Genomic DNA, 26,075 nt, shown 5'->3' with positions numbered 1-26,075 from the left:
CTTGCCTCGCAGCGCGGGTATATAATGAGCAGCAGGTGCGTTGCATCTTCAGGTTTTCGCTGAGGAGCCGAACTAAGCAGGCGGCAGCACAGCAGGACAACGACTGTGGCGACGGGACGTACGTCTCCGTTCTCTCCTTCAGGGAATGAGGGTTACCTTTGTAACCGAGACGTTCCCATTCAGTCGGTCACGTTCGATGTACGTCGGACAGACCGACGAATAGGAATCCCCTACCAAAGTGCCACAGGAGCTGCCCTCTTCCAGCGCTCTGTTGTAAGCGACCTGAACCCCCTTGCCTGCGGACGGTGGGACAGGGCTAACACACAGAGAGGGTCGATCACTGTTGTTCCCAAACCCATTCAGTGAAACTATTGCGCTGCGGAAGCCACATCCTTCCCCGAAGGAGTTATGTGGAGAAGTAGAATGGACTAACCCAGTAGGGCTGTGCTACATATGGAAGAACTGGGGTGACTCCAACTCGGTTAGAGATGGGTTCTCCCAGAGGGAAAGACACAGGCTTCGTTTAAGAGCAGCCGTGGAGAAAGCCATATGGGATCCCCGTAGGGTCACACATATGGAACCCAGCCTAAATCCGGTTCTCAGGGATGCAACGGAGTATAGGCCTGGCGCCAGGCGCTCTGCCACGTCGGCTGTCGAAGGGTAACCGGAGGACTCAACAGGGTCTGCAGGAGCGCATGCAGCGCAGCAAGCCGACACTAAGCCGGTGCCTCTCCGTGCCTCTGACCTGAGGCGAGAACACGGGAGGAGACCGGCTCGACACGAAGGCTATAGTATATAATGAACGTATTAGGTGTCGCCCAGCCCGCAGCTCTACAATTGTCTGTTAGCGAGGAGCCACGAGCCAGCGCCCAGGAGGATGCTACACCTCTCGTGAAGTGAGCATGCAACCTGAGCGGGCAGGGCACGCCCTGATCTTGGTAAGCCAGGGTGATGGCATCCACTATCCAGTGGGCCATCCTCTGCTTGGAGACAGCCTTTCCCTTCTGCTGGCCTCTGTAACAGACAAAGAGCTGCACTGAGGTCCTGAAGCTTCGAGTTCTGTCTATGTACAGTCGCAAGGTGCAGACTAGACAGAGCAAAGCCAGGGCTGGGTCTGCCTCCTCCGAGGGCAGCGCTTGCAGGCTCACCACCTGGTCCCTGAAGGGAGTGGTAGGAACCTTGGGCACATAGCCAGGCCGGGGTCTCAGTACCACGTGGCTGTCACCCGGCCCGAACTCCAGGCACGATTCGTCGACCGAAAATGACTGCAGGTCCCCTACCCTCTTGATGGAGGCCAATGCAACCAGCAGCAAAGTCTTCATAGACAGAATCTTTAAATCTGCCGATTGCAAAGGCTCAAAGGGAGCAATCTGAAGCACTCTTAGCACCAGAGCGAGGTCCCAAGAGGGGTCCTATGGAGGGGGGACGAGGAGGATTTAACAGTCTCGCCCCCCTAAGGAACCTGACAACCAGGTCGTGCTGACCAACAGATTTGCCATCTATGTGGTTGTGGTAAGCGGAGATAGCAGCAGTATGGACTTTGAGGGTGGAGGGGGACAGCCTACGCTCCAACCCTTGCTGCAAGAAGGAAAGCACGACACCGATTGAGCACCTTCGGGGGTCTTCTTGGCGAGACAGTGCACAAGCTGAAGTGATGGTGTTAAGTACCTCGGGGGGTAAGTCACCTACAACCTCCACGTCCCGTCCAGGGACCAGACATGGAGTTTCCAGAGGTCTGGACACAGGTGCCAAAGAGTGCCCCGTCTCTGAGAAAGAAGGTCTTTCCTCAGAGGGATGGGCCAGGGAGGGGCTGTCGCGAGGAGTGAGAGTTCTGGGAACCAGGTCCGGCTGGGCCAGTAAGGCGCAACTAGCAAGACCTGCTCCTCGTCCTCCCTGACTTTGCACAGGGTCTGTGCAAGTAGGCTCACTGGGGGAAACGCATATTTGCGCAGGCCCCGGGGCCAGCTGTGAGCCAGTGCGTCTGTTCCGAGTGTTCCCCTGGTCAGAGAGTAAAACAATTGGCAGTGGGAGGTTTCTGGTGAGGCAAACAGGTCTACCTGAGCCTCTCCGAACTCACTCCAAATCAGCTGAACCACCTGGGGGTGGAGTCGCCACTCTCCTGGCAGCGCAGCTCGTGATAGCTCGTCGGCCACACGGTTGAGCACACCAGGCACATGAATGGCGTGAAGCAACCTCAGAGGAGGAGGAGATGGCGGGCGAGTTGCGACATGCGACGGGAGCGTAGACCACCTTGACGTTTGATGTCCACAGGGCTTGAAATTAACTTTTTTGCTCATCAGCCACTGTGGCTAGTGGTTTTCCAAAGTTACTAGCCACTCAGCATTTTCACTGGCCACAATTTTGATGTTAGTAAATTACATTTTATATGATTAAAGTTGACTTTGTTATGCTTAAATTACTTTATTTTGAGTCATTTTACTTGATTTAGAAGATTTAAAACCCTTTCAAACTTTCAAATGCAGATTGACCACCTAAATCAAGACTACATTGTAGGCTATATCAGCTGGTATGTACAGGTGGGCAAGAGGTGGACAATATCAACATGGGCTAATATGAGAAATTTTATAAGTTATTTGTGTTAGGCTATATAAAAGAAAAAAGAAGCTAATTACAAAAACAATAGTAAATTAAAAACAATCTTTTTTTCAGATACACTAGGTTTATAGATACACATATAGCCTACATTTATTTAACATCTTTTGTTGTTTGATTAACATTAACGACCTATTTAATTGGGCAGCTGAATGCATGGACGTAACTGACGCATATTCAGTTATTACTCACCTGTTTACGTCCGCTTAAGCCATAACCGACTGTATTCACGCGAGATACTCCACACGATGGACATTTAGACATCTGTGTGCATGTGTATTTGGCTACTCAGGCGCGAGGAGAACTGATTGCGCTCGCGACAGAGAGAGAGAGCGCACGCGACAGAGCGCTTCTGTTGTGTGTCATTTAGCGCAATTCCGCCTATCCCTCCTTCACTAACTGCACGTAAATAACGAATTGTGTGATTGGATTGTAATGTTGTGCTACGACGATCTTTGACGATCCTTTGGGTGTAAACTGAAATTATATTCAACCCGCCAAACTGGCTAGTGGGAGTGGCTGTCTTACCCGCCACAGCTGAAATCTACCCGCATTTGGCGGGTTGGCGGGTGTTAATTTCAGGCCCTGGTTGTCCATACAGACCAGTACATGCTTGCCCCGTAGCAGGCCTTTGAGGTGGCTCAGAGCAAGGCGTACTGCCAGTAACTCGAGGCAATTAATGTGCCAATGCAGATGGGGTCGCGTCCAAACCCCTGACACTGCATGCCCGTTATACGTGGCACCCCAGCCGGTGGCAGAAGCATCTGTGAAAACCACAGCATGCTGGGACACTTGTTCTAGGGGCACTCCTGCCCGGAGAAACAAAGGGTCCGACCACGGACTGAAGGTTTGGCGGCACTCCTGAGTGACTGGCACCCGGAACGTGCCACGTTGCCACGCCCATCTCGGGACTCGGCCGTGAAGCCAATGCTGAAGCGGTCTCATATGAAGCAGACCGAGCGGTGTTACAGCCGCTGCAGCCACCATATGCCCCAGGAGCCTCTGAAAGAATTTCAGTGGGACCGCTGTCCTGCTGCTGAACGTATTCAGGCAGTTCAACACCGACCGAGCACGTTCCTCTGTGAGGCGTGCTATCTGTTCGACCGAATCCAACTCCATACCGAGAAAAGAGATCCTCTGCACGGGGCGAGTTTGCTCTTTTCCCAGTTGACCCGAAGCCCCAACTGGCTGAGGTGTCTGAGCACCAGATTACTGTGTTCGCACAACTGATCCCAAGACTGTGCTAGAATGAGCCAGTCGTCGAGATAGTTGAGGATGCGAACACCCTGTTCTCTCATGGGAACAAGGGCTCCCTCCACGACCTTCGTGAAGACGCGGGGAGACAGGGCCAGCCCGAAGGGTAGGACTCTGTACTGGTATGCAAGTCCTTCGAATGCGAACCGCAGGAATGGCCTGTGACGCGGAAGGTGTCTTAACCCACCGCTTTTCTTGGGTACAATGAAGTAGGGACTGTAGAACCCTGACCTCCTATCGGCTGGAGGGACCGGCTCTATCGCGTCCTTCGCCAGTAGGACTGCGATCTCCGCACACAAGACAGGGGCATCGACATCTTTCACTATAGTGAAGTGGACGCCCTTGAACCTGGGGGGACGCAGGGCGAACTGAATCGCGTAGCCGAGCCTGATGGTCCGATGAGCCAGCGGGACGGACTGGTGAGCACTACGGAACAAAAACAGAAGGAAACAAAAGATTCTCCACCCGGCCCTCCTCCGGGGGAAGGAGCGGTGTGGTCACAATCTCCCGTAGAGCAGTCCCATCCATCTCCGGGTCGCCCGTCCTAGGGCCGCTTGGACTTGGCCTTGCCACCCTTCTTCTTGGGGGGTGGCGGGACGGGCTGGGCGCTCCAACCGTGACCGGCGCCGCTTAGCTGGAGGCTGCTGCTGCTGCTGGGGCGCGGGAGCGGGGGCGGCCGCAGGGGGGCGTTCACGGCGACGGGCAGTCTGAGGTGCTGCAGCAGCAGACCACCTCGGCAGGATGTGACTGATGGCCTCAGACTGCTTTTGTACAGCCGAGAACTGTTGGGCAAAGTTCTCAACTGCGTCGCCAAAGAGGCCGGTCTGGGACACGGGGGAATTGAGGAACCTGACTTTGTCGGTATCCCTCATGTCCGCAAGACACAGCCAGAGATGGCGCTCCTGGACCACAAGTGTGGACATTGCACGACCCACTGACCACGCCGTGACCTTCGTCGCACGAAGCGCGAGGTCCGTCGCAGCACGAAGTTCTTGAAGAACCTGTGGGTCATGGCCACCCTCGTGCAGATCCTTCAGTGCCTTGGCCTGATGGACCTGCAACAACACCATAGCGTGTAGGGCAGAGGCAGCTTCCCCACAGGCCTGGTAAGCCTTGCCGGTAAGATCCGACGAGTACTTACAGGCCCGGGAAGGGAGAGGCGGCTCCCCCCGCCAGGTGGAGTTAGGGCACAGTTGCATAGCAACGGCCCGTTCCACAGGGGGTATGCACGTATAACCCTTAGCTGCCCCGCCGTCAAGGGTGGTGAGGGAGGAGGACCCACCGACACGGTTTCGGGCAGTAAAAGGTGCCGTCCACGTGCCAGTGAGCTCTTCATGCACCTCCGGAAAGAAAGGCAATGGGGTGGGAGGCTGAGAACCAGCCCTTGCCACCCCAAGAAACCAATCATCCAACCTCGAGGGCTCGGGACACGGTGGAGGATTCCACACGAGCCCGACCCTGTTGGTGGCCCGGGAAAGCATAGCCATCATTTCCGGGTCTGAATCGGGCACAGTTGTTACTCCCGAAGGAGGCAGCTGCGCCGAATCGTCATCCCCAGAAGCGTCAGGCTCACCCTCTGATGCAGCGATCGACATCCAGTCGTCTTGGGGAGCTCCGAAGGATACGGATGGTACACACCTCTGGGGCGGTCCACCGCGCTCCCCCGGCAGCTCTACTGGCTCTCTTTGCAGGCGCTGCTCTTACCAGCTGTGAGAACAGCTTTTCAAAAGCTTGTCCTCTGCTTGCTGTGCGAGAATGAATTACTGGGGCTTCATCTGTCATATGAAAGAGACTGGCTAAGGCTCCTCCTGCCATGTGTTGAGAGAGACTTCTTGGGGTTTCTTCTCTTAAATGATGGGGAGGGGCTGGAGCTTCTCTTGCCATGTGATGAGAGGGACAGAATGAGGCTTTGGTTGCTTGCTGGTTGAGATGGACCGACTTGGGCTTCTCCTGCCATGTAAGAGAGTCTTGCTGAGGCTTCTCCTGCTGTGTGAGGGGGATTTCTTGCTGTGGTTTCTCCTGGCGTGTGAGAGGGACTTGCTGGGATTCATACTATTGTGTGAAAGGGATTCAGAGGGATTCCTGGGGCTATATGTGAATGGTCCAGAAGGACTGCTTTGGCTTGGATGGATGTCAACAGTACCCCCTTTTTCTGCTTAGATGACAATGAGTAACAAATATTACAAACTAGCAATGTCCTGAGCAGATCTCTCAAAAGTCAGCATCTGATAAGTAAAGCTCATCTAATAAAGCTTTCTTTTTTACTTATTGGTAAACTGATTAGTTACGATAAATAAACTTAAAGGTGAACTGACAAGAACATTTTTATATGCACTGTGTACATGTCAATTGTGCAAATCTTCTTTTGGAAACTTGTAACGATTGAGACAAATCAGACACAATTATTTGTTAGTTAACCAATAGTGGTAAGCTCACTCTGGGGCCTTGCGTCCATCCCCCGAGAAGTTCTCAGTTACAAATTTTATTGCACCAATAAATGCCGCATGGAGATCAGAAAAGAGACACACAAAAATCTGAATCTTCCCTGCATTTTCCACACAGAACACAGATGTTACTGCATTAATTTATAGACAGACTATTCTCTGCATACATATTCCCAGGAAATGGTATCCATTATTACTATTGTTGTATTGTACTCATTGTATTTACATGTTTTATGATTTTTAAATGTTATGACCTGCAAGGTAACTTCAATTATGCCATGTTTGGTGTCTATGCGTTCGCATCGAGCAGATTTAAATTAGGGCTGCACGATATATCGCATGCGATTGTCACGCGCATTTCGTCAGTAAAGCCGGTTCCTTGATTACCACTAAATCACCATCACCTGCTTTCAAATGGAGCGGCATTTAATAGACAGAGCCGTAGATCACTGATAAGCCACGCAATATCGTGTTCCTTCGATAATGAACGCGATATTGCGTTCATTATCACGTCACGACCAGGGTTGGACATTAACTTTTTTGCTCACCGTCCACTGTGGCTAGTGGTTTTCCAAAGTTACTTGTTGGTAAATTACATTTTATATGATTAAAGTTGACTTTGTTATGCTTAACCCTTTCGATCGTGAGTTATTCTAATTTTCTATTCTAGAAAATATTCTAACTGTCCCCCCAGAGTGAGTTTAAGGCGACCGTTATTTTAGAACATTCGCCTTTAATGTTTCCATAGCGACACGTCTTGCGTGTCATGAGCGCTGAATGCAGCAACAATAACTCTGGATGACAGATGGATCGCTATTATTTAGTTTTTCCTTTTTTATTTAAAATATTCTCAATATTCCGATTTTCAAATATGTGTAAGTGAGTGTGCTTTGTCGTTTTAAAAACTTTATAAATGATCTTTATCTTGATCTATAATGCGAGATGGGCACCGCCATCTTAGTTTGCGCTGCATTTCACAGAGTCCTGTCAGTCGGATTTACAGCAGGTTAATTCATAATTTTCTTCCGAAATATATGCAAGTAAGTGGCTGGTGAACTGGAAGAATAATAGAGTAAACTTTATAGTTACTTAGGCCCATTATGTGTGTCTGATATGAATAAATGTCGCCAAATTATATTTGTTATTGCTGCTTCCACTGATGTCGGACATCAATGTGTAAATTATAAACGCTTAATAACGCTTGTTTTAATGGTGCTTATGCATATTTAAATGTCTGAAACCTTAAAATAAACATTATGTGCCTGAAAACACTGCATAGCTGTGATATATGACAAGAGCTGTGCGCGTCCATCTTGTAGCCAGAGTGCGAAAGCACAGTTTGAATCTGGCAGTTATGTGACGTCGCTGAACGTTCAAAATCCCATATGTGGTACCGTACGCCCAGGGGCACTGAAATAAAAATCCCATATGTGGGACCGTACTGCTCAAAGGGTTAAATTAATTTATTTTGAGTAATTTTACTTGATTTAGAAGATTTAAAACCCTTTCAAACTTTTAAATGCAGATTGACCACCCAAATCAATACTACATTGTATATCAGCTGGAATGTACATGTGGGCAAGAGGTGGACAATATGAGCATGGGCTAATATGAGATAAGTTATTTGTGTTAGGCTATATAAAAGAACAAATAAGCAAATTACAAAAACAATATTAAATTAAAAATAGTCTTTTTTCAGATAAACTAGGTTTAACATTCATTTAACATCTTTTGATGTTTGATTAACATTAATGACCTATTTAATTGGGCAGCTGAATGCATGGACTTAACTGACGCATATTCAGTTATTACTCGCCTGTTTACGTCCACTTAAACCATAACCGACTGTATTCATGTGAGATACTCCACACGATGGACATTTAGACATCTGTGTGCACGTGTATTTGACTATTTAGGCGCGAGGAGAACTGATCGCGCTCGCAACAGAGAGAGAGAGAGCGCACGCGAGAGCGCGCTTCTGTTGTGTGTCATTCAGCGCAATTCCGCCTATCCCTCCTTCACTAACTGCACGTAAATAACGAATTGTGTGATTGGATTGTAATTTTGTGGTATGACGATCTTCAACGATCATTTGGCTGAAAAATGAAATTATATTCAACCCGCCCAAAGTGGCTAGTGGGAGTGGCTGTCTTACCCGTCAGCTGAAATCTACCCGCATTTGGCGGGTGTTAATGTCAAGCCCTGGTCACGACACATTAAAGAGCAACAAAACAGTTTTTATTGTTTGAATTTCTTAAAAAACTATACAGTTTTAAAGCTGGGACTTTGTTTAATATCTTAAGTTACCTGCTCTGTCTTGTCTGTCGACATGTTGTCAGTGTCCCCTTTGCTCCGTGATGCATTTATCACTGTGTGGCGTGACAGTGCCACGGCTTGTCGGACAAAGCAACAGTAACTAAGGGGGGCGGGTCTTTGCAAAGGGTCAATTCGGCTAGGTGTACATCCACGCTGAAATATCAAGGTGAAACTCATCATAGCTTGCGTAGTATAGACCCAGCTCCCAACCCAACTTTGAGAATAGATTAACGCCGATATTTTTTTTTATCGCCCGATAAGAGTCTCACGTTAATGCAGCACGTTAACGCCAATAACGGCCCACCACTAATATATATATATATATATATATATATATATATATATATATATATATATATATATATGTACATACATACATACATACTGGGGGTAATGATTCTGTGCTCTTTTTTTTATATATATAATATATACACACACACACACCTGTTCTTTTCATTTACTGTTGTTCTGTATGTACACAGGTTATGCACTATTGAATGAGCCTCCTCTAAAGCCCTGGGTCATTGTGAGGCAGGGGTAGCTGAGACCTGTACTCATGTTGGTGCTCTCTTGTTGAATTCCGAGCACAAACACGGTCACTGATGTGCCAACATACTGGGTTTTGGCCACTAACTTCAGCAAGATTCACCCAGAAGTGGGATATAGGATCGACTACACCTCCTCAGTTGCATAAAGGAAGATATTAAACCAGCAAATGAATACACAGTCCACAGCACCAGCCATAAGGAGTCAGGCACAGAAACGGAAAACTCCTCCAGGTAAAACAAGTGGCCTCATAATAGGGTTGGTGTATTATGGTATTTTTCCCATCAGCCAACGCGGCGCTAGAGCTGTTACGTTATGCACCCATACTCTATTGCAGAGCTTTCAGAGCCCAACCTCGAGTGTTTCTGTACTGTTGGTGAAAGACCTGGATGGAAAAGTAACGCTTTGTTTGTGGTTGGTTTCTACAGGTGGCAGAGGTCTGTTGAAGGTCCAACTTGGTGGCATCTTGAGCAGAATTGTGACAGTCAACGGCTCTGACTGTGAGCTGACAGAAGTGGTGATCATCATCGGGACGGGCGAGATTAGTGTGACGTTGTGGGACAGCATCATCAGCCAGGCTGAGGGTGTAAAGTCATATTCTTTCAAGGAGCTGTCCATGAGAGAGAGAGAGAGAGAGAGAGAGACGGGAGCATCCGCCTGTGTACTGGGCCAACAAGTGCCATTGAGCAGACAGACGATTTAGAAGTGCCAGAGGGAGGAGGAGGCGGCGACGGATCAAAGGTGCTTTTCAGTGCCATGATAAAGGACATCGACATTACGATTCAGCGCAAGTGTGCCAGCTGCCAGTTCAAGCAGAGGGAGTTCGTGGAGAAGTCCCTGACACACAGGTGTGAGAGATGCAACCTCAAGCAGTATGTTTAACGACGCAGAGGCCATAGAAGACCACTTTCTGCAGTCAGCACTTTTTGATATGAAGGTTAACGTGGATGGATTCAGTCAATCGAGCCTGCGGATGCGAGACATGCTTCTGGCACAGATGAGCAGGAGACTGGCAATTCAGAAGAAAGCTTGGCACCAATGGCAGAAGAAGTTGACACTCAGGTGGCAGACCAAGTTGAAGCAGAGCTCGTTGAGGTGAAGCAAGGTGCAGCTGACCGAGCAAGTTGAAGAGGAGCCGGCTGAGGGCTACTCTGAGGCTTAAGCAATTAATGTTCTGAGTTCAGGTTCGTTAAGAAGAGAGTGTTTTTTGCTTTTTGCTAATGATTCGATGCTTAGACTATCAGTGTCATGCATATTGATGAAGACGAAACCCTGGGTTAGAGGAGTAATAACTGGAATTCCTACTGATGTGAATACTGATAAAATTAAAAGTTGCGTCAAAGGGGGAAAAGTAATTGAAGCAAAACAGCTGCAATATGTGAAAAATAAAGAAAGGATGGACAGTCTATCAGTTATGCTTCAGTTTGATGAGAAAAGAATGCAAATAGGATACTTAAGTTACCCAGTAAGACCTTACTTGTCTCCTCGGCTTAGATGCTTCAAGTGCCAGAAGTATGGCCATGTTAGTGCTGTTTGCAGAGGAAAACAATGTTGTGCGATATGTGGGGGTGATCATGAATATGGTAAATGTGGTGAAAGAGTGAAGGCAAAATGCTGCAATTGCAGAGGTGAGCATAGTGCTGGCTTTGGGGGATGTATGGCGCACAAACATGCTATGAAAATTCAAAATGTGAGAATAACTGAGGGGTTAACTTACGCTGAAGCAGCACAAAAAGCAAAACAAAATGAGCAGATACAGAGAGAGGTAAAAATACAAAAATGGACTGGGAATATTTTGGTTCAAAGTAAGAAAAAAGAGGATAGTTTGGTCATCAGGAAAATGGAATTTGTTTCATTTATGGCTGAAGTGGTAAATTGTTGTTCTCAGACAGAAAGCAGAACGGAGAGAATTAAAATCTTAATAAGAGCAGCTGAGAAATACTTGAATGTAGAAATACCTAAATGTGGAAAAAATAAATTACATGCTAAAGACTCAATCAAGTACTCAAACAGCATGTGTAAGTACATAATAATAATGGTTTGAACGATTCTGCAATGGAATGCCAGAAGTTTAATTGCAAATCGATCAGAATTTAAAAAGTTTATAGATCTATTAGATAAGAAACCAAACTTAATTTATGTACAAGAAATATGGTTTCCTAAAAGAAACCTAATTTTGTTCTGCAAGGGTATAATATTGTAAGGAAAGATAGAAAAACAGGCAATGGAGGTGGGGTGGCCATTTTTATAAAAAACGAATTAGAATTCAGAGTTATCAATGAGATTGAAGAATATTAATTGGTTGTTGTAGACATATATGCAGAGAAACATAATATTAGAATAATAAATTATGACAATCCTTGTAATAGATTAAGTAAAGATTTAGAAAAGGTTATAGGGTCAGTAAATCATAAAATATTTTTTTATGCACATAGCACTTTATGGGGAAGTAGTAAAGATGATCATAATGGGGATGTTATTGAAGAAATGATAGATAGTAATGGGCTAGTTTGTCAAAATGATGGTAGAAACCAATGTTCCCTCTAACCAATGTTCACTTCTGAAGCCGCAGCCGCGCAGAAGAAATAATTGCCGCGCAGAGAACAGACATGAAAATGATTGTAGTAGTTTTAAATGAGAAATAATTGCAGTGCTCTGGACAACCGCTATAGAGTTATTGTCGCTATAGAGTTAGAACCGGTGAATGCGGTTTACAGGTTTCATAGAAAAAGAACGATTGAGCGCGTGTGAGCTGGGTGGCCCTGAGCCAAATCAGTCACGGTAAGAATACTGTCATGTTTGCGGACTAAATACATCAATACGAGAGGCAATGCGAAACGAAATGTAAAATAAATGTCATGTTTTAATGAAAAGTGGCGGAAATAACGGATGATGGGCACAGAATGCTAACAAATTTACAATCACACACCCACCACAGGTGTAACGTTAGCTTGCAAACTCAAAATACATCAGTGATATACCTCAGTTTAAATAGAATATTGTGTGTGTGGTGTGGGTTTCAGGGATGTTTAGATAACTATAAAAGAGTTAACGTTCAGTTTTCTTAAAAATATTTAGCTATCAGTCTAAATGCTTCAGTTTCGTTTCACTATATAATATATTAAAACAAATGGAAGCATTTAAACTGATATAATACTGTATATCAGTTTAAATACTTAAATATTATATTATATTTTATTATATTATAATGTAAGCCTATAAAAATTGATCTCACTAGGGGATTGTTTGGGGCTCCTTGCCACAAAAAAATCTTAACCTCCTGGTATATAAAATCTGGGAAATTCATAAGCAATAAACATGTAATTTTGATGGTTTAACACTGTCTGTTGCTTATAATTGACTGTACAAAAACACACTATAGTTGTCCCAAACCATCATTGTAACTGCTCATATTATATTATTTTAAAGAATTGAAATTGAAATTAATTTTTAATAGAATTTCTTGGTAAAGTTAATACAGCAATGTGAAAAAATCTCAAGTAACCTAAAATGTGCATAATTTAGTGACTGAACTGCTTGTTTTCAAACGTATTATTTAATAAATCACTAAGTTACATCAAGGGTCAAATAAAATAGAAACGGCACATTAAAGTTAAATGTTACAGTTGCATGATAAATGTGTGTGTGTGTGTGTGTGTGTGTGTGTGTTTACGTTCATTGTACAGGTCTGATATAAAGTATGTTTTTGCTCGGGTGGCCAAAATATGCGCTCAACAGAGAAATGTTTTGCTCTGCGAGAAAAAAAATTAGAGGGAGCATTGGTAGAAACACAAGAATAGATTTGGTACGTGGTATTTGGTCTGAATCAGGGTATCTTCCGTTCATTCCATATCCGTTTTCAGATCAGAAAACGGAAAACAAAAAACAAATAGTTTTTTTATTTATCGTTTTCATCATAAAATGGAAAAAATCTTTATTATAAAATCTTTATAAAATTGTTCATAAACATATAAATGACAAAAGTGTCATTACACTGTATTCAGCACAAACTAGGCTACAATAATATGTGAGGAACATGTAGGTACATGTTTGTATTTTTGAAGGAATAATGTTTATGCGTGGTTATTGAAAAAACAAAAAACTCAAGTCACTGAAATAAGGCCAAAATAAGTATATTAAATCTGTGTTCACAAGACTTCTGGTTATTGGAGGTTGTAGACTAGAGTTTTTGCTTCAGAATTATGTAAAAATTATGTTGACTACTCTTTCATATAAAACAATACAGAGATTTAAATTTTATAAGACACTTTTTGTCAAGAAACACAGTATGCGTGGAGGCATGAATCTGCATGCATAATGGTCCATTTACACCTGAGAAGACAAAAAAATTGCATAATAATGACCTGAAATGACTTGCATATTAATGAGGCCTTTCAGTCAGGTAGGCTGTGAAAAAAAACCCCTCTGTAATCATGTCTTAGCTCATCATAAACAGCAATTCTGTGAAATATTATTATAATTTAAAATAATTGTATTCAATTATATTCTTTAAAATATAATTTATTTCTGTGATGCAAAGTGTCTGAACAATTATGTTACCTCTGTGGCATTTTATATAGGCTTTTAGCTTAAAAGCATGCACATTTGGAGAAATATTGATGGATTCTTATATATTTATGTAAATTTTCTATACTGAGAAGTAATATTTATTGTCATCACTATGAGTGCTGGATACTGTGTTTTTAATTCATACTTGCAGCTGGAGGGCACTCTCTGTACACCTTTAGGCCACAAATTCATATAAAGAAGAAAAGGAACTAGGAACTAACAGCATGTCTTCTAGAGATCACTAACCATGGCTTTACCATCCAAATAAACACTTTTCAAGACAATAAATACACGATTGAGATGATGAATGCATGTATTGCCTCTGAATAGCGCTGGCTCCGTGGGCGTGGCCGCATTAGCAGGTAATGAGCTGAATCACTTCTGACATGGCTCTCTTTTCATACAGATTACATAAACACAGAATGTTTGTTTTTGATTTGACTTACACAATTTAAAACCTGACATTTCAACGTTTCTTTAGACGTAAGTGTAATATTTTTTGTCATTAGTATTCATTAGTTACAGTTCATTTTCTGAGAACTATCAGATTGGACTTCGTTCAGAGGGAGAGGAGAGATCACGCATCATGTTAGTTTTCTTTATTTTACAAAAAGCACAACATTGTGTTTTTACTCTGAGTGTACACAAATAAAAGAAGACATTCTATAGTTTCAATTGATATATTACTTATGTCTCTATGACAAAAAATTACAGAGTATTTTAAGTCTGTTTTGCTGCAATGTGAAAAAAATCCTGCAAAACGTGCCGGAATGTTTTCAGACCTCAGAGAGTTAAATAAAATATGTAATATATATGAAAACATAACGTAATAATATATGAAAACATAATATTTTATTCTTTGTTCAACAGGTGGGGCCAACATTTGGGCGTGCATTTATGACACGTTACCTGTCATCAAAAGGCACACATGCAGGTGAAGTTAAGGTTGGAAAAGCGCTTTGACAGGTTCATCAACCATATAATGAATTGCGACATAAGGTTGGCATTACCCTGTCTTTAAGGCCTTTAACTGAGTTACTAGATAGTTACCTAATCATTTTAAAGGTGCCCTAGATTGTTTTTTTACAAGATGTAATATAAGTCCTAGGTGTCCCCTGAATGTGTCTGTGAAGTTTCAGCTCAAAATATCCCAGATTTTTTTAAATAAATTTTTTTAACTGCCTAGGGGCAGTGCCTTTTGGGGCATCATTAACTATGCACTGATTTTCTCAGCACGGCCCCTTTAAGAAATGCGTTCTCTCTGCCCCACGAGCTCTCGACTATACATTGCATAAACAAAGTTCACACAGCTAATACAACCCTCAAATGGATCTTTACAAGATGTTCGTCATGCATGCTGTATGCATGCTTCGAATTATGTGAGTAAAGTATTTATTTAGATGGTAACATTTGATTCTGTGTGAGTTTGAGGCTATGCTCTGTGGCTAATGGCTAATGATACACTGTTGGAGAGATTTATAAAGAATGAAGATGTTTATGAATTATACAGACTGCACGTGTTTAAAAATCAAAATGGCAAAGACTCTCATCTCCGTGAATACAGTAAGAAACGATGGTAACTTTAACCACATTTAACAGTACATTAGCAACATGCTAATGAAACATTTAGAAAGACAATTTACAAATATCACTAAAAATATCATGATATCATGGATCATGTCAGTTATTATTGCTCCATCTGCCATTTTTCGCTGTTCTTGCTTGCTTACCTAGTCTGTGCACAGATCCAGACGTTAATACTGCCTTTCCTTGTCTAATGCGTCGAATGGGCTGGCATTATGCAAATATTGGGGTCATACATATTAATGATCCCGACTGTTACGTAACAGTCGGTGTTATGTTGAGATACGAGTGTTTTCCGGAAGTCTTTTAAACAAATGAGATTTACATAAGAAGGAGGAAACAATGGAGTTTGAAACTCACTGTATGTCTTTTCCATGTACTGAACGCTTGTTATTCAACTATGCCGAGGTAAATTCAAATTCTGATTCTAGGGCACCTTTAAGTGAAAGTTTATTAATTAAATATTATTATTAATCCTGAGTAATACTGAATTGTGGTGGCAGTGCTGTTATAACGGCTTGTTTTGTGAACTATTAGGGTGTACGCAATCTGAATCCAGTGCCCTACCATGCAGAATACATGGGACATAAACTACATTTGGACCAAAATGATAAAATGTTGATGTTTGGAGTGACACATGTTGTAGCAGTGGGTGGCTTATAACACCATGCCTGTTAAACATTAACAGTCAACTTAACAGTCTATCAGAAAGTTTATAGGTAAATGCAAGCCCCACTAACATTTATTATTTTTGTGTCAGTCTTAAATGAATGGTTCTCAATTCCTGACCTGAGTGATCACAACACTACACTTTTCAGATGTCACAGACTGCAACAATTTTTGAGTCCCTGACAGTATATTGCTTTGGGCCCCGTACCCATTAAAAATATAGTATTACATTACTTGGCCCTTTTGAACAATTTAAAATAGGTTAATGTTAAATGAGACACCAGGTCATTTGTTCTGACTGGAATTGAGAATTAGTATCATTGACTAATTCAGCATGTTCAAACATTTAGACTGCACTGCCTCAGTTTTTGAAGCCAAGATTTTCTTTTCAGAGAAGCAGTGATAAAAAACGGCATATGCGATCAAATCTGTGTTGACCACGGAAAAGAGTTCTATATGTGCCTGTATATGCAAGAGCTGCTGTCCAGACACAGATACAATACAAACAGGCAACCATATGTCCAGACAAAATCATCAGAGGTAAGTTTTTCCTACCACAATAAAAACCTCACCTGAAGTTCATCATTTTCTTGCAAAATACAATATTGTACTGTATCCACAAAACCTCAAAGTTGAGCGAATATGGCCAGAAATAAATAACAGAGTCAACTATCCCCTGAAAGAAGCCTTGCTGCAACTTCCAAGAGACCAAAAGGAGATCAGCATGGAGGACAACACAACAAAAATTTGTGTATCCAATCTTACCTGTCAGGTTTCCTCAATAGGTTGTTTGCAATCACGTGGTTCTGGTGACGCGCAAAGTTCCGGTGGAGGGCAAGCAGTGAAAATTAGAATGGAAGAGATGGGGAAAAGTCCTTTCTTTGCTGGTTTAGAAAGGTATAAACAGAAAATCACAACATATGTTGGACGCGATCCTTATGCTATGAAGAGGAGCGACTTTTCCGCTGAATTAAAAGACTTTCCTGCCATCGAGGAGACAGATATAGAGGATGTGAAGCTGCCGTCACGGCGTGTTCAGTTCTAGTCTGTGTTTGTTTATATCGCGCTGCCTTTCTACTAGTGAAGTTAGAGCAGTATTTTGATTTTCTGTCATGATTGTGAAAAATGTTGCCATTGTAGGTCATTTATGCTGAATCGGGAATTGTAATAGGAACTCACGATATGGTTCGTGGAAAAAAAGGACAGTAATACATTTTCGCCTTGGTTGAGAAGGTGAGGAAAGACGACTAGCAAATGTAATAGACCTTTTTCCCACTTCCGGGTTTTTGGCTTCCGGAATGAGCCACGCAGTGTAAAAGATTTTCCGGTTACAGTGATAGATAGCCTCGATCAGAACCAGTTCGGGAATCAAAGTCGTTTTACGAATTAAATGTCTTGAAAATGTTTGAACGGTCTTGGTGAATTATTGGTGAGACTACAGAGCTCGCATTAAGAGCTAAATTTAATAAATAATTTGAAGTGATGGCGGTTAAACTGGTTATATTCTTCCTGTCTGTTTGGCGCGGCTGTGCATTATCGCGCTCCATGTGCTGTAAAGACAGTGTCTGTGTCTAAACGTGCATACTATGTGACATTATTAATATTCAGTACTATTTAGGGTGGATAGTATGCACATAATGAGATGTATAGAGTGTTTTTAGCGACGTGCTGGGGAAATGATCGACTGGTAGATCCCTTATCACACAAGCCTGATCCTCTGATTCGTGAAGCAGGACTGCTCGCACCATGATATTTCTGGATATAAACACTTCAGTCATCTCTCACTCATTTTCCTGTCATCATCATCTTAAAGTGTGTATTATGCGCAGCATTGTTGTGCTATTGCAACATGCAAAGACTGATAGTTGTGTACAGTGTGGTTTTGGAAATTATGTCTTAGTTTAATCATTTTAACATATGCTTGAATGTGGGATGTGATGCCATATGAGACATGCTATATATTTTTTAAAATGTAGCTATTAAACTCACGACAATATTATGTATCTCACGACTTTATATCCCACATTAAAGTATATATTGGGAGTTAATTTTTTTAATTAATAAATTCGCGCTGCTGCTGTGACGTCATGTGCAAACAACCTGTTGGGCTTGAACGAACTGTGCTATCATGGAATGCACATAGAATTGCAGGTATTTCAAAACATGCATGACAGCCTGTTTTCTTTTTTGGTTGTAACAATGTAAACATTCAGCGTGACGGTACCACTTTACAATAAGGTTGTATTAGTTAACATTATTTAATGCATAGGTTAACGTTAACTAACCATGAACAAAACCTCTGTTGAGCATTAGTTAATGTTTGTTAACATTAATTCACGCATGTATTAATGCATCTATTCACGTTAACAGCGCAAGTAGTTATCATTTGTTAATGCATTAGTTAACATTAACTAACCACGAACAACACCTCTGTTCAAAATTAGTTAAACTTTATTAACTATGGATGGAGTGGGAGTGAGAGGATGGAGCACTGACCGAGTGTTTACAGAGTGACACAACATGGCGGCGCCCAACAAATAGTAGACAAACACTACGAGTGAGGATATAAAGTGAGGATATAAAGGACAGTAAATCAACAACCAATAACCTAAACCCAAATTTGCAACCTGGACACAAACAGTTAACAGCACACGGCAAAGGTGGAGGAAATCAAGAATCTGGAAGCCTTTATTGACTTCTACTACGAATAAATAATAATAAATAAATACCTGGAGGAAAAAAAAACAAAAAGAAGTAAGAGTCAGTCCATTATTATAATTGGTTCAATCGAATGAAATCAATAGATATAGATATATAGACAGAACTCCAAAGTTTATATCCACCTTTGTAGGTTTGAAAATAATAAAAACCCATTTGGTATTCCCTAAAGGCAAAGAGTTGCTGATAGTGATTGAAGCCTGTGGCCAAGATGTTTACTGTGTACTGATAATTTCCTCCACTTTAATACCAGTTACAGTGTGAAATAAATATGAATGAACATCTGAAGGTATGTTACAAGATACAGTACAACTGATCCATAACATGTCACATTTAATCGCTCAGATCAGTGTTTCAACACGTGGAAAGACGTCAATGAAACAGCTTGTAAACAATGTCACGTAACATCACATTTACTTCAGAAAAATCATATTCAGCATAAACTCATTAGTCAGCTATAGAGAGGAGCATTCTGCTAATTATATAAACCATGTTACATATTCATTATAATTTTATTTTAAATATTTTTTTTATAATTAATTTATGTATTTAATGTTTGAATACATAATTTATGACAGCTACAATTTAAATGTTTATATTTCAAAAAACAATTTAGAGTAGAAATATGATTACATAATCATAACTTTATTATAAAACAAACAAATCATACAAATTAGCATTGTATTTGTTTCTTTATTTAGTACTTCCCTGATGAAGCAGTTTATTCTGCAAGGTGTAAGTAAACTTTTGACCGCAACTGCATCACCCAAGATGAATTACCTCAGTCATCAGGACAACACTGTTGTAGAATCCTGGGAGAAGCTCCTTCACATTTCCCACAAACACCAGGATTCCAGTACACCATCTTCACTGACACTGGCCTTTCAAAATAGAGAACATTTTTATAAACATTTTTATACTTTACAAGGAATTAAACATAACTTTATCAATTACACAAATATAGATAAATAACCCAAGGCCCAAGCAAATTGAGGGGTTTTGCTTTGAAAATAATTATATAATATCATTATATATAAATATAAATATATAATGATTAGATGGGGATTTGTAAATGCACAGGTGAGAATGTATTACTTACAAACAGAAAAGATTCAAAGCATTTAAAAGCTATAAGGACAGTTGATGGCAGTGTTTTAGCTTGTAGTGTGTGATCAGGGTGGCTGAATTAATGGAAAAACATGGAACATCACCTCATCAATACAGGTCTTTGATTCCACACAGCTTGCACTGTATCTCCAATAACAAATCTGTACTGATCCAAAAAGAAAAATAGATTATAAGCATTACTGGTGGTTATAATAGCGATTAAATGTATATAATTGTCTTTAAATGTTACAAGATCAGATCTTTGAATTTAGTTCTGCAAATTTAACTTAAATTCATTTAAAATGATTTAAAAAGTCAGAGTTCAGTGTTCTTTGAACACGCCCACACACGCGACCACGTTCATATTGTATAAGAAATTATTATAATGCAATCATAAATAAATTACAGGAAACATGATTAATTCCCCTCCATATTGCGATTAAACTAAATAAGTTACACTCATAAGAACTGTATGGAGTCAAATTAATGCCTTAAAGTTTTGCACAAAAATAAAGTTTTGCAAAACACAAAAAAGAATTGAGCTATAAAAAAATGTTTTGCAAACAAAAATAAAGAATTGCAAAGGAAAATAAAATATTGAGCGGAAAAAAAATAAGTTTTGCAAACAAAAATAATAAATTGCAAAATAAAATAAAGTAGTGCAAAAATAAAAATATAATCAATTACAAAAATCAATGACAGCTGTAATCCTATTTTATCTTTGCCACATATTTTTCATGCTCAAACCTACAAAATCATTTGTAACGCTCATTTTATTCTGCGTTTCAGTCAAGTGTGCGCTCACGATGCCGGTTTTCTTTTGCGATGCACTTTTCTGCGCGGTTCTCTTTATGGCACTGGTTTGACGTGGGGGTGGAGTCAAGAAACGGGGGCACGCCCCCGCGAAATAAATTGGAAGGGAACGTAATCGGCGACAGGTGAAATAATTCTTTGACATGGTGAAAAATAATGCATGGTTTGTTTTTGTTGGTTTGTTTAGCATATGTTGTCACCGATTACGACCCCCTCCAATGCATTTCTTATAGTAATATGACCCGTTGCGCTCTGTCTCACTGCCTGTATCCACTTTTGTGTCCTTAAACATTCGTTTTTTGGGGTCGACTGCTTATAAAAACGTATTTCTGTTTTTTTTAGCTTGTTAACTGTACACCTTGTCACACAGCAGCTTTTAGGCATTGTTCTGTTTATTGTAATGAGTCAGAAAAGACAAGAAGGCAGCCTCACGCAATACAAAGTCAATGGAGACGGTTGGATTGTTTTTCCCCCGGTGGGCGTGGTTTTCAGATTATAATAAATGCGCTCTGTCTCTATGCTTGATCTGATCTGGGTAGCGTTTCCCAAAAGCATCGTAAGCCTAAGTTGATCGTAGCTCCATTGGTTTCCAAAAGCTTATGATGCTTTTGGGTAACGCTGCCCTGTTCTGTTGCGATCTGCGTCTCCTGCCGATGACGTGTTTCGCGGGGGCGTGCCCCCGTTTCTTGACTCCACCCCCACGTCAAACCAGTGCCATAAAGAGATCCGCACAGAAAAGTGCGGCGCAAAAGAAAACCGGTATCGTAAGCGCACACTTGACTGAAACGCAGAATAAAATGAGCGTTGCAAATGATTTAGTAGGTTTGAGCATGAAAAATATGTGGCAAAGATAAAATAGGATTACAGCTGTCATTGATTTTTGTAATTGATTATATTTTTATTTTTGCACTACTTTATTTTATTTTGCAATTTATTATTTTTGTTTGCAAAACTTATTTTTTTTCCACTCAATATTTTATTTTCCTTTGCAATTCTTTATTTTTGTTTGCAAAACATTTTTTTATAGCTCAATTCTTTTTTGTGTTTTACAAAACTTTATTTTTGTGCAAAACTTTAAGGCATTAATTTGACTCCATAGAACTGCTATGTTCCGGTGAAAAAATAAAAATAAAGAGAGCATATATCAAGATACTTACTTGCTTCTTTATTTGTAATACATAACAGTCATCCAAACGTGCGCTCCTTTGTTTTCTTCTTTGATCAGCAAAGTTGCCTCGTGCATCGCGATCACAGAAAGATGGCTGAAGGTGCATTTTTCAAACTCTGGTGAAGTAATGCGCCGTCATGACGTAGTATTGTGGCGCATGCGCATGATTAAATTTGTTCAAGTTGGAAGTTTTTCTAATTCATTGTTGTAGTTAGACTGTAAGTTTACAGAACTTGACTCATTCACCTAACTGAAATTCAATTATTTTATAGTTTAGTCTGATTAAAATTAAATGTATTTTAACTGAATATGAATTCAAATTATTTTTTAGATGTTAAACTTTTACTAGCAATTAAATAGGTTTAATCAACTTAGAACAACAATGATATTATAAGTATTATACAGATATGTAAAGTACAGCACTGTTGCATTAAGTATCACAAATACAGCACTCCGTAAAAAAAAAAAAACATTTTATGTCAAATATTACGTAGAAAACTGACACTAGTCGAGTTTAGAGCAGGAGCTGGTAATGAAAATTTCAACAATAAGTTGTACAGGATTATTCACTGTATAAGCAATTGTTTTGAAATTCAGAAAAATAAATTTCAAGTGTATTAATGCACACAGTATTTATTAAAGACTAAGCACATTTAAAATACATTAACAAATGTCATCTTGGACAACACACTTAAGTTGAAATTAAAATTAATTATTTTCCATGTGCTTTAATATATAAGTCAATACATCAGAATAAGTTTACTTATTTAAAACACTATAAAGTCATAATTAGGTAAAAATTAAGTGTTTTAATTAAATTTTTAAAAAGTACTCTTAAGCATGTTTAGAAATATTGTCATGAAAGTGTACTTTCTTCAAGTACAACTTAAGTCATTATTACAAAGTGCATTTTTAAAAAAGTGTTAATAAATATTGTCATTTAAGTGTACTTTCTTTAAGTACAACTTAATAAGTCATTATTACAAAGTGCATTTTTAAAAACTGCACTTAAGCGTGTTAATAAATATTGCTATTAAAGTGTACTTTTTTTAAGTACAACTTAAGTCATTATTACAAAGTGCATTTTTAAAAAGTGCACTCAAGTGTGTTAATAAACATTGTCATTAAAGTTTACTTTCTGTAAGTACAATTAATAAGTCATTATTACAAAGTGTATTTTTAAAAAGTGCACTCAAGCGTGTTAGTAAATATTGTCATTTAAGTGTACTTTCTTTAAGTACAGCTTAATTTGACATTATTACAAAGGGCATTTTTAAAAAGTGCACTCGAGCATATTAATAAATATTGTCATTAAAGTATACTTTCTTTAAGTAAAACTTAATTTGACATTATTACAAAGTGCATTTTTAAAAAGTGCACTCGAGCATATTAATAAATATTGTCATTAAAGTATACTTTCTTTAAGTACAACTTAATTAGACATTATTACAAAGTGTATTTTTAAAAAGTGCACTCAAGCGTGTTAGTAAATATTTTCATTAAAGTGTACTTTCTTTAAGTACAACTTAATTTGACATTATCACAAAGTGCATTTTTAAAAAGTGCACTTAAGCATGATAATAAATATTGTCATTAAAGTATATTCTATTTAAGTACACTTAAGTGGCCTTTAATTTTAATTATATTGTATTATCTGCAAGTGTACTTTTTAAAAAGTATACTAAGTACACACAAAGTACACTTTCAATACAATTAAATGCACTTCTTTTTCACAAGGGTATCTAGCACTATGACCATGCTTAATTTAGTGTATCTTTGTGGTCTATGTTTTATAAGTCTTTTGTCTGCGTCTTACCACAAGTTTACCATGCTCTCTGTTTTATGTATTGTGTGTAACCCTTCCCCTTCCCCCCTCCACCTCTTACCATTGTATTACTCTTACACTATAGACTCCAACTATGACCACCATGCATAGTCTTAAAATCATAATCTGGAATGTACGTGGCTTTCGTACCCTCTCTAAAAGAAGTAAAATAATTAATTACTTATCCAGATTGAAGGCTGATGTATGCTTTTTACAGGAAACCCACATAACCCAACAGGAGTCACAAAATCGTACTCGGTTAGTAACGTAACCTCGGTTCCCTGAGATACTTCACTCGTACTGCGTATGGGGAAAAGTCTCCCTTTTTCCCTGTCACTGAAGCCTTTTTCAATAACGCAGTGTAACTGCACCGTCATTGGTTCACTCATAGACAAGTTGTTGAACCAATGGCGGCACGGCATAGCTGCGCGGCCTATGGCGAGAAAACATGCGAACTTTTCTCCCGAAAGGAGCGGGGTTAAGGGCTATATAAGCAGGCGGTTCGCCATAGGATTTCAGTGCCAATCGACTGAAGCGACGATTCTGAAGCCACAGCCTCGTGGCACGGCAAGTAACGCAGTACTCGTTCCGTATCTCAGCGAACCGAACTTTCGATACTTCACTCGTACTGCGTATGGGGAACGAATTCAACCGTGCCGTGCCACGGCAGGGAACAACGTAACTTGTTCTGGACACCGGAAGGGGACCAAGAAAACAAGTATGAAGCAAAGCCGGCGTATCCCTTGTTACACTACAAAGAATGAAACCTGTAACGGTGTGAAGCGGAACTCGCAAGAGGCCGCCAAATCACACTGAAAGCACCCGAGCTTGCAAGGTCGGGACGTCAAGATGATAAAACCTGACAAAGGTGGACGGCGAAGACCAGCTGGCCGCCTCACAGATGTCTTTAATGGAAACTCCGTTGGACCAAGCCCATGAGGAATCCATTCCCCTGGTGGAATGGGCTTTAACTCCTATGGGGCAATCTGCACCCAGAGAGGAGTAACACAGGTTAATGGCGTCGACTATCCAACGTGAGAGACGCTGTTTTGAGACCGGAGACCCTTTGGTGCGGCCACCAAAGCAAACAAAGAGCTGATCCGACTGCCTGAAGGGCTGTGATCGCTCTAAATAGGTCCTCAATGCCCTGACAGGGCAGAGTAGCTCTAGCTCTCGTTCATCCGTAGAGGGAGGAAGAGCAGAAAGCGAGATTACCTGTGCTCTAAACGGGGTTGAGAGAACCTTGGGGACGTAGCCATGCCTAGGTTTCAGAACGACTTTAGAGTCATTGGGCCCGAATTCGAGGCATGCAGGGCTTACAGAGAGGCCTGTAAATCACCAACTCGCTTAACCGATGCTAATGCAAGTAGCAGAGCGGTTTTCAGCGTGAGGGGCCTGGGGTCAGCTGAACGCAGCGGCTCAAAGGGTTTGCCTTTGAGGGCCCTGAAGACCAGCGAAAGGTCCCAAGTGGGAGCAGTGAGGGGACGAGGTGGATTTAATCGCCTAGAACCCCTTAAAAAACGGACTACCAGGCCGTTTCGACCCACTGACTGTCCAGCAATAGGAGCGTGAAACGCCCCATATCTAAACGCTCTTGGAGGAAAGACAGTATGAAAGATACGTGACTCTCCACAGGGTCTATGTTGCGCGTGGAACACCAATCAACAAAGGCCGACTATTTCTGGGCGTAGAGGCGTCTCGTGGACGGGGCTCTCGCCTGAGATATGGTATTTAGAACGTCCCGGGGGAGGTTGGCCGGCTCCCCTCGAGGGACCAGAGGTGTAGAGCCCAGAGCTCTGGCTGTGAGTGCCAAATCATCCCGTTTGCCTGAGAAAGGAGATTCCATCTCAGGGGAATTGGCCATGGGGCTCTCGTAGAGAGCTTGAACAGCTCCGAGGACCAAACTTGGCTCCTCCAGAGTGGGGCCACCAGAAGGACTCTGTTTTGGTCTTCCCTGATGTGCCTGATAACCTGGGGGATCAGTGCAATCGGGGGAAAAGCATAGAGGAGCATTCTGGGCCATGTGTGGGCCAGAGCATCGACTTCCTTCGAGAAAAATATTGGGCAGTGAGAGTTGTCTTCCGAGGCAAAGAGGTCTACCTCTGCTTTCCCGAAGAACTCCCAAATCATAAGAACCGTCTGGGGATGGAGCATCCACTCGTCTGAGGGGATGTTGCTCCGTGACAACATGTCCGCGCCCAGGTTGGTTTTGCCAGGAATGTGAGTCGCTCTGAGCGACTGGAGTCTCGGCAAGGCCCATTCCAGGAGACGTTTTGCCAGAGCGCATAAGCGGCTGGACGAAAGACCGTCCTGGTGGTTTATGTACGACACCACTGTCATGCTGTCTGATTGGACCAAGAAATGGCGTCCTGTCAAGTGAGCCTGAAAGGATTGAAGGGCTTTCATCACTGCTAACATCTCGAGGCAGTTGATGTGTAGACGGCTTTCC

At 41.5% G+C, this 26,075-nt stretch overlaps 1 pseudogene; it reads left to right on the top strand.

Annotated features, from left to right (window-relative positions):
* Positions 1–9,929: 9,929 nt before the first annotated feature.
* Positions 9,930–18,166, top strand: LOC137005117 (uncharacterized; annotated as a pseudogene).
* The last annotated feature ends 7,909 nt before the right edge of the window (positions 18,167–26,075 follow it).

This window comes from Chanodichthys erythropterus, chromosome 3, assembly GCF_024489055.1.
Source record: "Chanodichthys erythropterus isolate Z2021 chromosome 3, ASM2448905v1, whole genome shotgun sequence".
NCBI lineage: Eukaryota > Metazoa > Chordata > Actinopteri > Cypriniformes > Xenocyprididae > Chanodichthys > Chanodichthys erythropterus.
This window is presented reverse-complemented; position numbering and strand designations above follow the sequence as displayed.